This window comes from Diabrotica undecimpunctata, chromosome 1 (assembly GCF_040954645.1).
Source record: "Diabrotica undecimpunctata isolate CICGRU chromosome 1, icDiaUnde3, whole genome shotgun sequence".
NCBI classification, from domain to species: Eukaryota; Metazoa; Arthropoda; class Insecta; order Coleoptera; family Chrysomelidae; genus Diabrotica; species Diabrotica undecimpunctata.
Genome location: NC_092803.1, coordinates 71,868,234 through 71,881,856, shown reverse-complemented (window position 1 = coordinate 71,881,856; position 13,623 = coordinate 71,868,234).

Below are 13,623 nucleotides of genomic sequence, written 5' to 3'. Positions count from 1 at the left end.
CCTCCTTGGTATAGAGTAGCGGAGACAGGTCCTTAATGAAAAATGTTTAAAATTAAGTTGGATACAAACAAAATATTTAGAATATTCTTATAAAGGTGATATTTCAAGTCCAGATAGAGTAGTTAGCTTGAATAGACAAGAACTTACAAAAGATGATAATTTTCGGCTTTTAGGATCGGTATTACCGTTTTATTTATCATACTTCAATTAAAGGTAAAGGAAAAAGGCAAATTGAATGATGTGTGATAAAAAAGGTACCAAGAAAACTAAAAGGTAATTGTATAGGACTGCTTTTAGACCAGCTACGATGTATGGTACTGAATGTAGGGCAGTAAAAAAGGGGAGAAACAGAAATTGCATGTTTCTGAAAAACCATAATCTCAGAGAAAAAGCGGAGAGGTACTTAGTCCCTGGAAGAGAACAGAAAAGTTTACAGGAAAATAATTAGAGAAGCCGATCTCACATAGAGAAAGCTAACGAGAATAATAATGTTAATGAATGTTCTAGAAATAAAAATAATAAGAAGCTCTAAATCTTAATAAAAAAAATTAGCTAATCAAAAAAATTAAAACAATATCTATATATCTAATAAAAAAGCATCACTAGCATATCAAAATAAAAAAAAAACACAAGTCAGAATTTAATTTTACCTACATAATCTCAACAGAAAAAATAATTACATTTCTAATAAAACTGTAATAGCCAGCTTAATCCTAAAATGTGAATATCATCCGCTTTGTACCAATACCACAGTATATTGCTACACTGTAAAACTATTGCTAATAAATTCTTTAGCGATATACTGTGTCACAATACCTCAATTGTCATTTTAATAAACATGAAACCCGCCAATTTTTAAATTGGGACCCACCCACCAACCAATCACGCCAAACCTAGGCTGTGCATTATAATGTAGTCTGTTTCGTTACTCATATAAGTAGCCTCTTAAGGAGAAGAGAAAGTTTGTTAGTCGCAATAATACAAGTACTCAACAACATGAAGAAGGATTTCCGAGGTGAAACATGAATCCGTTGAGACCACTTTGCCGTAGTCTTTATTAGATAGCTCTTCTTAAACTGCAATTTTACCAATCAATATCCTCTATAACTGATACAATCAAAATAAGTTAAAATAAACAAGAAATAAATAGTATATTATTTCTTAGTTTCCTTTAAAAATTTAACATCATACCATGTTTTACACGAATAGAGATCAAATGTGGTTCAATGATGAATTAAACACTCTAATTAAACCAAATGAGGTCTCACATGGCATACAAGTTAATTCATTGAATACTAGAGTTTGTCATAACACTTCAGTGTTTGCACTTACAGCCTTTAACGGTAAGATCACGGTTATCGAATGAGCTACAGACAAAAATAATAAATACTTTTTAAAAATAAAGAGTACAGAATGTCTTGATGAAGTGTATTGAAAAGAAAACGTTTAGTTTACGGTAAGAACTCTTACTCTAAGTGTGACATATGGTGTATGCAAGAAACTCACGGAGAACTAATTACTAGAAAAACAAGCACAACATGCATGACAGCGAAGTTTTTGTAAAAACTCAAACCGTAGCCATATCTATAGAACAATGAACATAAACAACACCAAAAACTGCATTGAAATGGGAAAATGAACCATAATCTCATTAAATAAATCCATCAATCAGTTTTTTGCATTGTTGTTTTAATTTTAAAATAAGATTTTTAATTAAAATTCAACCAGCGTGTTTTGGATGATTTCAATATCCATTGCGTGGACTTCGAACACATTATTTGAGAGATTTAAGAAAATTTTTATGGATAGTCCATCAGTACTACAGGAAGATTTGCTTTTGATACTACTGATTGTTTTGATCGGTTCAGATTTATCAACTAGTCTTACAAAGAATAAATTCGAGACCTTTTTGAATTGGGGAGATAGGAAATAGAATTTTGTTGTGGCAAAATAGCTGATGTTATATTTTTATTCACATTAACAAAGTATTCAGTTAGATTTTCAGGGTTTGGAAGAGAATATGTTTGAGCTGTGTTAGTTTACTTTCGAAGATCGTTTATTATGGACCAAGTTCTCCTTGCAACATTTTTAGAGCTTCCCGGACGATTCTCACAGTACATTTTTTTAGATGTTTTGATAAGTTTTAGATGGGACTTGTACCTGGAGATATATTCAGATATTCAGTGACAAAGACATTAGTAGGTACCTTTGGTAGTATAGGCTTTGTGATGTTTTGACTTAATCGTAATTAAAGATAGTGCCTTATTGAAAATTCAGACAAGCTTATCTACAAAATAACTCAAAATTATAGTCCACGTCCACAGAAGGAAAGTGCCACCCAGAAGTCAAGCACAAATTTTGGAATTTACGAAAGTTCTAAAAGGAAAACGTCTTACCTTAACGGGTGGTCTATTAGCTAACTCAAAATTTTTGCCATCATTACTGAGCAAAATACGAAAAAGGGAATATAACCGAGGTATTTTTTAATATATCAATTTTTTCAAATTCTTATCTCAATATCGACGCTGGTGCTCTAAAATGGTTTATGGCCACACACCAAAAACAAAGTATCCACCAATTAATACAAATATTTGATTAGTAGTCAGACCACACACACTGCTATTTAAAAGGAGATTACCTTTAAAAATATAAACTGGAAAAAGCTGCAATCATGCTATAATTTAAGATATATTATCTTGAATGAAAACACTCGAGACATTTTGCATCTGTTTAGTATTAAAATGACAGAATTTTCTTCTAGTTTCTTTTGTACGTAATTTGTTTTCCCATTCTGCGTAACCTTTTTGTGTTACAAAGAGTAGATCTAGCTTCTGGATTACTACTTTTCTTTGCTCGATTAAATCGAATTGATTCACCAGGTTTAGAGCGCATGGATAATTATCTCGAAGTAAATTCTGTTAAAATGGCGTAAATCGACACGAATCTATAAGGCCAGTATAAGACCAATAATGACGTACGCATCAGAAACAAGACCCGACACAGCTAAAAGACACAGAGTGCTGAAAAAACAGAAATAAGAATACTCAAAACAATTACAGGAAAGAAACTGAGAGACCGAATAAAGTATGACGAAATTAGAACAAAATGTAATGTATATGATATAAATGTGTGGACACTAAATACAAAAAAGAATGGAAAATTACATCCGTAGACTAGGCAACACAAGAGCCATTAAAATAGAAAGGGACAAATTACCAAGTTGTAGAAGAAGTATCAATTGACCGCGTAAGAGATAGAGTGAAAATCTGTCGTCCATAGAGGCATCCAACCGCCAATAAAGAAGCAAAGTTGCTATAAAAATAAAGAAGAAGAATATATGTATTAATATATAGGAAAGTGCAAAAATTACAATAGACATAAGCACGGGTGGAATGTATCATTAAGATGAAAAAGAAAACACATATCAAGGAATGGAGAGGAATTTCGAATATGACACTCAGACTAGAAATTGACAAAGAAAAATATTCATAGTAGTATACACACCAGTCGAAGGCCTGGCAAAAAAAATTGATAAGTCCTTGGAAAAATTACAAAAAGAAATAGATTACTACAAAAGCAGTATTATAATATTAGGTGACTGGAATCCTCCTCTTCCTTCTTCCTTGAGCCCTTGTCAGGGTGTGGTGACACTCAAAATATTTTTGGTAGGGATTTTCCCACCAGAGTTTTCATTTGGTCTGCCTATCGTGTTGGAGATTTTCCTCTTGGTCTTCGACTTGCTACCTTTCCTTTTCTACCGTTCTTCTAGCTATGTGACCGAAGTAAATTAGGTATGCTTATTTTACTTTTTTTAATACCCTATCTTTTTTATGAAGCTCTTCCAGAAAAGACCAACATTTCGATGGCTTCGATCTGATTTCTATTCAAATTGACCAACCTGACCTTAGTATTTCTTATTATTGTTCGGTCTTTCCCTATTTTAATCATTTAGCTGTTGCGGTTCGGGCCATTGCTAGTCTACGCTTGATTTCTGAGGAGCAACGCTATTGTTGGTTATCAGGGAGCCCAAACATACAAATCTGTCTACCACTTCGAAATTTGGCACTTGGTGTATGTGCGATAGATTATTATTCGCTCTGTCTATGATCATTATTTTTGTTTTTCTGGTGTTGATCTGTCCGAATTCTTCGTTTATCCGACTTAGCCGTTCAGTGATGGTAATCATTTTGAATTCATTTTACAAGTGTATTATCTGCATATCACAGGTTGCTGATTTTTCTGGACTTTCAGGTGACTGGAATAGGAAAGTCGAAAACTGCCCTGAAAGGACAAAAGGATGCATAGGAAAGTTTAAGGAAAAGGTTGAAACTAACAATGGATAAAAAATTAAGGACTTTTATATTGGAAACAACATGTTTATAGCAAATGCCCTCTTCCAACAAAAATAAATATATAAATATAAAAGAGAAGTGTCAGACACAGGTGTAAAATCACTAATAGACCTAATAGCAGTAGAACAAGGTACATTTTTGGAAATAAACAGAAAAGTGAAAAAAGTTAAAGTGAAAAGAAAATACGGTGTAGGCAGTGAGAATTATTCAGACGACCATAAAATATAGGAAATAAGAAGAAAAAATAAAAGCCGAGAACAAAATTAAACCGGTAGTTAAAAAACACTAGAACGAATAAACTACAAAACAAAACATCAAGATAAAATCTTTAAAACAATGAAGCATTAGACAATAGACAATAATAACTTATTGTGTTAAGGAAAAAGTTCATAGCAATAATACCAAAAGTATCAGAAGTGTGTGGGGTTAGTGAAAACAAAAATTTAGGAAAACAAATACCTTGGTAGAATAACGAAATAAAAGAAGAAGAAATTAAAAAGAAGAAATAAAGAAGAAGAAATTAAGAAGTAAAATAAATATCTGTAGAGAATATATCTGGATAATATCAAAAATACGAAGGACTAAAAACTAAATGCATGATCATGACTAATCAGCAGATGCAAAGATCCAATTGATTGTTGAGGATACTGTAAATGTGTAGCGTTTTTAAATTTGTTTCTATCTATATAATAATATAATATTTAATATCTATATTATAATAAAAATTCTGTAAGTACGCCCCTGTCGGTGGAATATTTTCGTTTTTCTGTTTGCAAGAGAATTTTAAAACGATCGATATTTTATGGCGTTTTAAGTTCAACGTTCCTAGAAAAAATATTGCAAGTATTGTGTTTTTTCTCCTGAGACGCAATAACTCCGGAAGAGATTCAAGGTTAATTTTCACGATTGCAAGTGGTGAGGAATTTGTGTGAGTTCCTTGGGTGTACGGGGTGAGAAGCGCGGAGGGAGAGGATTTGCGGCTAGTTTTGGAACACCGGCGAGGCGACAGTGAGGAAGTGAAACCAAGAAATAGTCAGCACAATAAACAAAATTGGATTGAGCTCATCTCAAGCAAGAAAAAAAGCAAAAGATAGAAAAACATGAGGAAAAAGGAATATCTCTACAACTACGCTTGAAGAGGTTGCGGATAAGGAAGAAAAGACTGCCAATAAAACCGATAGCGCACTGATTTCACATTTTTCAAAAGTTTTTTGATGTCAAATTTTCACTCTCTTAAAAAGCACATTATTCACCAAATTGGAAAAAAAAATTGCGTCCTTTTGATTTTCGTTTTGCTTTATCGTTGTTTAGTTTTATGTCATTTAATAGACCGGAAATAAGACATTTCAGGTCTTCTTTTTCTTCCCACTAGTTTCCAAATTCTTGTATTAAGTGTTTTAAAGATTTTTGTTTTTTTTAATGGTCTTCCTAATTTTGCGGCTTCTAGTATCTTTTGTCTTTCTTAAGCTTTAGAAACTTCACAGGCACTTCTGAAACTAAAGTGTTAGAGGCAAGTAATGGTTATTAGTAAACGCTGATTGTTCTTCAATATTATTCTTTTAACATCTGATAAAGTATTTAAAACAAAAACTGGTTAATGCAAAACATCTGCAAAAAATTTTGCCGATCTGGAATATGAGAAGGCAATCGAAGAAAAAGAATATCTAATATCTAATCATTTTTTTTTAAATAGTATTTTAATTTTTTAATTTTATAAAGAATCCAATTAGATCAAAGGAATTGTACAGTTCCAAAAGTTAAGTTAAATGTCTTTTGTTTTTAAAGTACATTTTTTAAGGTTTTTTGATCACGTTCGAATACTCCGTCAGCTGGTAAGAAACTGTGACATCTAATAGAGAATGTAAGGTAAATTTTGATTTTTCTGACGATTTTTCAGATAACCAATAGTAGAGGGCATGAACAATATGGGTCAATACAATATTTTGTACTCCACATCCGTCACAGAATAAAATTTTTTTGCGTATTTTCATTACTGCCTTGGTATATATGGAATTAAAAGCCTTCTCGAAATTTATGAAGATAATGCTAGCCGTATTTTATATGCTTTAGCTTTACTTATTAGTTCTCGAAGTGTATGAATTTAATCCAGGGTACAGAAACTACTTCTGAAGCTGTTTTCTTGGCTGTGCAGCATCTAATACATTTGTTAATTTGTTGTTGATGGTCCTGTAGTTTTTGATATCCTCTTTGCTACATTTCTTATGAATAAGAATTATGTTTGCTATATTTCAGTGATCTGGTATACATCTGGATATGCAGTTCGTAAATACATCTGCTAAGATTTTCCATATTTTTTTTGCCAGCGTATAATTATAATGAACAACAGTATTAAGGTATTATAATGTTTATGTTTCTATTTTATATTTCTTCCATTAAAGAGACTTCTCTGAGTAGACCGTTGTCAGTAAAATACAGTAACACCCTGTATATACAGAAAATAGGCTACAACACATCAACTTAAAAATGTACTTTTACTTATTAGAAAATTATAGCTTCAGTAACTTATCAAGTAATTTCGTACTCAAAAGATACGGAAAAGTATACATTTAATTAATTCTTTAACATCCGTAATTGCTTATTGGAACGAATATAGTTCCGGTTCTAGTCTAATATGCACATATATATCTTCACTGAAGGCCTTTATAAGTAAACAGGTCAATTGTACTTAAAATTTCTGGCACGGTTAGTATCGTAATTTTTTCCAGAAACAATCTGTCAGTTTCAGCACTTTGCGATGCACTACCAGCAAAAATAATTCCGCTAGAAATCAGAGAAACTGTATTATAATTTAACAGCCGCAGTTTGGATACTGGCATATATCCAAAACCAAAGTATCTCCAAACGAATTATTTACGTCAAGGACGATACCGGGAAGGACTTTTGGGGATCAAATAATCTTTTGATCGCATTGTTCGTTAATGTTTTTTTACTTAATTTCTAGTAAATGACAAAAATAAGTTATATATTGTAATATTTATTTAAGTTAACCAATTAACTAGTACATGACAAAAATCAATTCTATCTTAAATTGTGTCTAAAGGTCGATTCAAACATATCAGTTCCGTCACAGTCTCGGCGCCGAACCGGTCCCGTCTGGTCACAGAACTATTCGTTCGTCTATTCGCACACACCCGAAATGCATCAGTCTTCGGCAACCAATCTGTTGAAAAGATGGATAGTTTTTCGGATAAAGAATTAGCAATAATTGCTATATGTTTGGACGAGGAAGAAGAAGAAAACCAAGCAAAAAGAAGGAAATGGATCCATGACGCATAGAAAAAATGGGATACCGAAGGAGCATACGTGACACTGTATAAAGAACTGCTTCATGATGATGTAAAATTTCATCAATATTTTAGGATGTCGAAAAATTGCTTTAACGTATTATTTTCAAAAATTTCAAAAAAATTAAAAAAAAAAGACACACACTGGAGAAGAGCTATTTCACCGAGGCAGCGTCTTGCAGTTTGTTTAAGGTACGTACGAAATAAATAAATCTATAAGATATTATGTTTTTCTAATTTTAAAACGTGATTTTTCAAAAATGGTGAATTTCTTAAACGATTTACTTTTTCTAATCAATATTCTGGATCCACATAATATGGTTAAAGAAAAACGCTTAAACCTTTATTTAATAACTAAAAATATACACAAGTTTTATAAGAACTAAAACATTTTTTAAATAGTATAATCCTAATACATAAAGTATATACGTTTATAATATAAACGTAAAATTCATATTTTATTGAGAGCTGCGAAAGGAGTCCTGCAAATCTTGAAAGTTAGAAGAGCTTGTAGTACCATCATCATCCATAGTTTGTATTGGCGGTGAAGATTGCAATTGGGTATAAACAGGTGATTGCATCGGTGAATTGGTTATTGATGTATTAGCGTATTGGTAACTGGATCCAGGCGATATAGCAAGAGCTGTTGTACTACTTAATTGTTGCTAATTATAATTATAGGTTTGTTCTTGAAGAGACTTTAGCTCATATTTCTGTACAACCGAAAATATTTCTGATTTCGCAAAATGAAAATTTAGAGCCGAAAGGGACTTTAGGGCTGGTGTTATGCCAGTTAGGAAGGCGTCAACTGCGTCTAGTGGTGCCGTAAGTTGCTCTCCACGTTTGTTAATTAAATACTCCATGAGTTTTGCTAAAGCAGAAGGCTGAGAATATGTAACTTTTCTTTTACTCCTGCTCTTTTTTGATGTAGTAGTGTGTTTTTGTATTGGTAGTTTTTCAGTCCCTTGCATTGAAGCAGACGAATCTTCTCTTTGACTCTTGGTTTCTTCTATTATTTCATTTCGTTCATCGTTTGTCTCTTGGCTTGGGACAGAAATATTGTGTTCGTTCTCATCGGCAGAATTATTTTTTTCATCTTCAGGTACTATTTTTTCAGACTCTTGTTGGGTATTATCAATATCCTTAATGTTAGTTATCGTTTCTCTTTCATTAAAATGTTTTTTCAAGAAACTTAGTTGATCAGCGTATTTGTACCTCTTTGTTACTTTGCCACTCTGTCCACTTTTTGTGATGTTTCTTTTTAAATATTTTCTAAATGTGTCTCTAATATTTGCCCATCTAGTCTTACACAGTTGACCTACAACAATGTAATTTGATTAAAGACAGATAACATAAAAAGTGGTCTGATAATAAAATAAAAGTTTTACATGAAAAACAGTACTACAGTTCTTTACTTTTTAGGTATTTGGCAACTGGGGACTCTTTCCTGACGATCTCTTTTAGTTTCCGCTTAGGACATAGTACAGTGCAAGATATTGTACATAAAACATGTAAAGTTATATGCAACAGTTTAATAGCCGAAACACTACCAGAACCTACTGAAGAGATGTGGAGAGCCATTGCTGAAGATTTTCACACAAACTGGAACTTTCCCAACTGTGTGGGAGCCTTGGATGGCAAACACATTACTATTTAAGCACCTCCAAACACAGGATCGCTTTATTATAATTACAAGAAATCATTTTCAATTGTTTTGTTGGCTCTTGTAGACGCCAATTATAATTTTTTGGTTGTTGACGTCGGAGAATATGGCAAGAACAGCGATGGCGGAATTTTCGCAAATTCTTCATTGGGCAAAAGACTTCGACAAGGAACATTACAACTACCACAAAATACAACTCTACCGAATACACAAGTTGAAGCCCCATATGTAATAGTAGGAGACGAAGCATTCCCTTTAAAAACATATTTATTGCGACCTTATCCACGTCAGGACTTAAATATAGCAGAACGTGTTTACAACTACCGCCATTGTCGTGCCAGAAGAGTTGTTGAAAATACGTTTGGCATTTTATCTCAAAAATTTCGAATTTATAACAGGCGAATTCAAGCAGCACCAAAAAATGCAGATAACATAGTACTGGCGACTTGTATTCTACATAATTTTATTAAAAAATATGATGGATACACGTACAACTATGACAAAAATGAGCCAAAAGTAGAAACAAACTCTGAACTGCAAAATTTGCCGTTGCAAGGTGGAAATGCAACAGGAAATGCTTTTCAAGTAATAGACACATTTAAAAATTATTTTAATTCGATAGGGGGATCTTTGCAGTGGCAACTTGAAAAAATTTAAAAACTGGATGTTGTTTTTCTTTTAGTGAAATAAAAATAATAAAGAGAAGTTCATTACCTTCTGTTTTCATTTCTTCTCCGATTTCCTGCCAAATATTATTTTTAAAATTAATGTCCATGTATTTTGCATGCGACAAATCATATAAAACATTATATTTTCTGACACAATCTATTAATTGTTCGTCAATAATTTTATTTTGTTCACTTGTACCGCCCGTCATGTTCCCGGCAAAACCAAAAAATTCGTCGCTGAGATTATAAAATCGGCCGGGCGATAGACGTGTCGAAACCTGACTGCTGGTAAACTGTTCGTCAACTGATGAATGTGAATGCCGGCGGCATATTTCTAATAAAGAATATTTTGTATGACGGATTGTTCGGTTCGGCGCCGGGACTGTGACGAGACGTGACTGATGTGTTTGAATCGACCTTAAAAAGTCTAGGAAACCTCTTTTAAAATTGTAATAATAAGACAATTCGATCTCTTGTCTCAAGCGTTTTTCTATTAATTTCTGTACATCTCTCCTGTTGATTGGTGTCTATTCACTGCTATTGTCATTTCATCACTAACGCCCTTATATTATTTTTAAATTGTATCACCTATTTTTATTCTTCAAGTTCTACCGTTTGTTCTATCATTTCTCTTTATTTTTAACTCGTTTATTATTTTTACGTCTATGGTCAAGAATTATACAACATCAACGACTTTTTGGAAAGCAATAGGTAATATAAACAATGATGTATGATCTTCGTTGTATACCTTATTTTTTCCATTGCTACATACGCAGCCGAACCATAAACTCTCAAAAAATCTACGCGTTTCCTTACAGAGACTTAAACCAACGTGTAAATTGTGAAAGAGCTTCATATAAAAGGCAGGCTATTAAAAAAAGTAAACCAAGCATACCTAATTTTCTTCAGCCACATAGCTAGAAGAACAAGGATCTTGGAACTATAGTCCATCTAGAAAGTATCCGGAATTTTATATTTTTTCTAATTTTAATAGATTTCCTTTTTGTTACATTTTAAGACAAAAGTAATGCATCAATGCATGACAACACCATCTGCCATATATTGTTGTTTGTAAACAGACTTAAGATTTGTGAAATAATGCCGCAAGTAGAAAAAAGAAAAGTGGTGGAATATTTGTATAGAAAGGGTGTCCGAAACGTTAAAAAATTAGTGCAATTGACTGAACTCGGAAAAAGTGCAGTGTATGAGACAATAAAGGGGATAAAAAATGGCATAAATATGAGACATAGACCAGTCTCGGGTAGACTGCGTAAGATTCGCGGAAACAATTTAAATGGCTTTAGGACGAAAAAATCAGCGCCTAGGGTTTCGAAAATTAGCGAACAGATTTGGAAATCAACGAAGAATAAAAGTGTGCCAAGAAACTGTCTGCATGTCACTAAAAAAGCAAGGCTACATACATATTAAGTAGTCCAAAAAAAATCTCTACAATGACACCTCTGCAAAGGCAACGGAGAATAGATTTTTGTCAACGTTTTCAAGAAGATAATTTTAATACTGTCTTTATATCTGATGAAAGTTGTTTCCAGCTTGGAGCAAATCATCTAAAGGTCCTATCAAGAGAAAAAAATGTTACCGTTCAAATTTCCAAATTTCTTACTAAAATAATGGTTTGGGGAGCAATATCTCAGCGTGGTGCTACACCTCTCTGTATAGTAAATGGTACTGTTGATAGTGCGAAATATTGTGACATCCTAAATGGTTTTCTTCTTGAAACGGCTCATGTTTTATATCCAGAAGGGTGGCGTTTTCAGCAAGATGATGCAATATGCCATACTTCTGCTTATACTCAAGTTTGGATGCAAGAACACGAATTGGCAATAATTTCGTGGCCAGCAGCATCTCCAGATCTTAGCCTCATTGAAAACATTTGGGAACTGATGAAGATTCAAGTGGAACGAGCAGTGCCACGAGATAAAGAAGGTTTGATTCGGTCAGTTTTACAGGCCTGGAACACCATTACCGAAAATTATGGCCTTGGCCTAGTATCAGGTATACCCGGACGTTTAGTTAAGTGCTTAAATTTAAATGGAAGTTGTATAAATAAATGAGATGGATTATTTGTTGAAATTTTATATTTTAAGCGATAGAAATAAATCCGAACCGAAAGCAACAAGTGTGGGCTCAAGATTAATAATCAGAAAACAAAAATCATTATTGTGGACCACGCGAATATCCTCCAAACAACAGGCGCCCTAAATCAATTCGAGAAAGTAGACGAGTTCACGTATCTAGGATCTTCCTTAAGCAATGCAGCCTCCTCCCATACGGAAATTCGCAGAAGAATAGGGATGGCCAAGAACTCGATGAGTCGACTGTCAAAAATATGGAAGGACCGCTCTTTATCCAAAAAACTCAAAATGAGACTGGTACGGACACCCATTTTTTCAATCTTCAGTTACGGTGCCGAAACATGGACAATAAAATCAGAGGATAGGAAACGGATTGACGCATTCGAAATGTGGTGCTGGAGACGAATGCTACGCGTCTCGTGGACGGAGCACAGATCCAATCAGTCGATTCTCGAAGAGCTAAACATTCAGACCAGACCAGATCTCAGTGTCTTGCAAATGTTTTAAAGTTTTTTGGCCACATTGCGAGAAGAGATAATGACAACTTAGAAAGTCTAATTGTGTGCGGAAACGTAGAAGGACGTAGAGGCAGAGGACGCTCACCTATCCGATGGTCAGATCAAGTACAGAAAGCCACTGGAGAGACGTTTTCCGAGTCCATGAGAGCAGCCCAAAATCGCAAGAGATGGAGAGAATTGACAGCCCGCATTGTAGGAAATCACGATCCTCAGCAATAAGGAAACGACAAGAGAGAGAGAAATAAATACCGTAAACTTATAATTCTGCTTTATTTTTTCCGGATACTTTCTAGAGAGACTATAGTATCTGGAAAATGAGTCAATACTCACAATCTTAAGTAGTTTTTATTAAAAAGTTGGTAAATTTTGGGCTACTGGTTTCAAGGCTTACAATATTTGCTCCATTATTAGGCCCCAGTACGTTATTTTTATTTGCATTAAAAACTAAAAGATATCAGGTACAGAAAAACTGTATAAGCGAAGTACCTTCTCCCTTAAAAAATACATTTACTCGCACTTATGAGTTTTAAACCCTAGTATGTGTATTTTGTTAAGAATATTTGATAAGATATTATTATTATATATATTTTGTCTCCAGCTGTTGGAAAGGTAGAAGGCCCTAGAGCAAGAGGAAGATCTCCAAAACAATAAGCAGACCAAATGAAGACTCTGGAGAAATTCCCTCCATCAAGCCGTTCATATGGCACAGGATCGAAGCCAACAGATAGCAAGCTAATAACATTTCACCAAGCCCTGACAAGGGCTTAGGGAATGAGGAGGAGGATATGATAATAATTAGCCTTTTCTTTAAACAATTTATTTGTTAGCAGATGATCAGAAGGACTAATATTTATTTCTTAAACCAAGTTTGTTTTCTGAATAGATTCCACTGAATTTTGACTTTAATCTGGTGGTTTAAATTTTAGTAAATAGCACACCAATGCTTTGTTGAGTAACAGTGTTTTATGTCCGATTTATCAACTTTTTTTACAGATATGTAATAACTAATCAAATAGACGGGAAT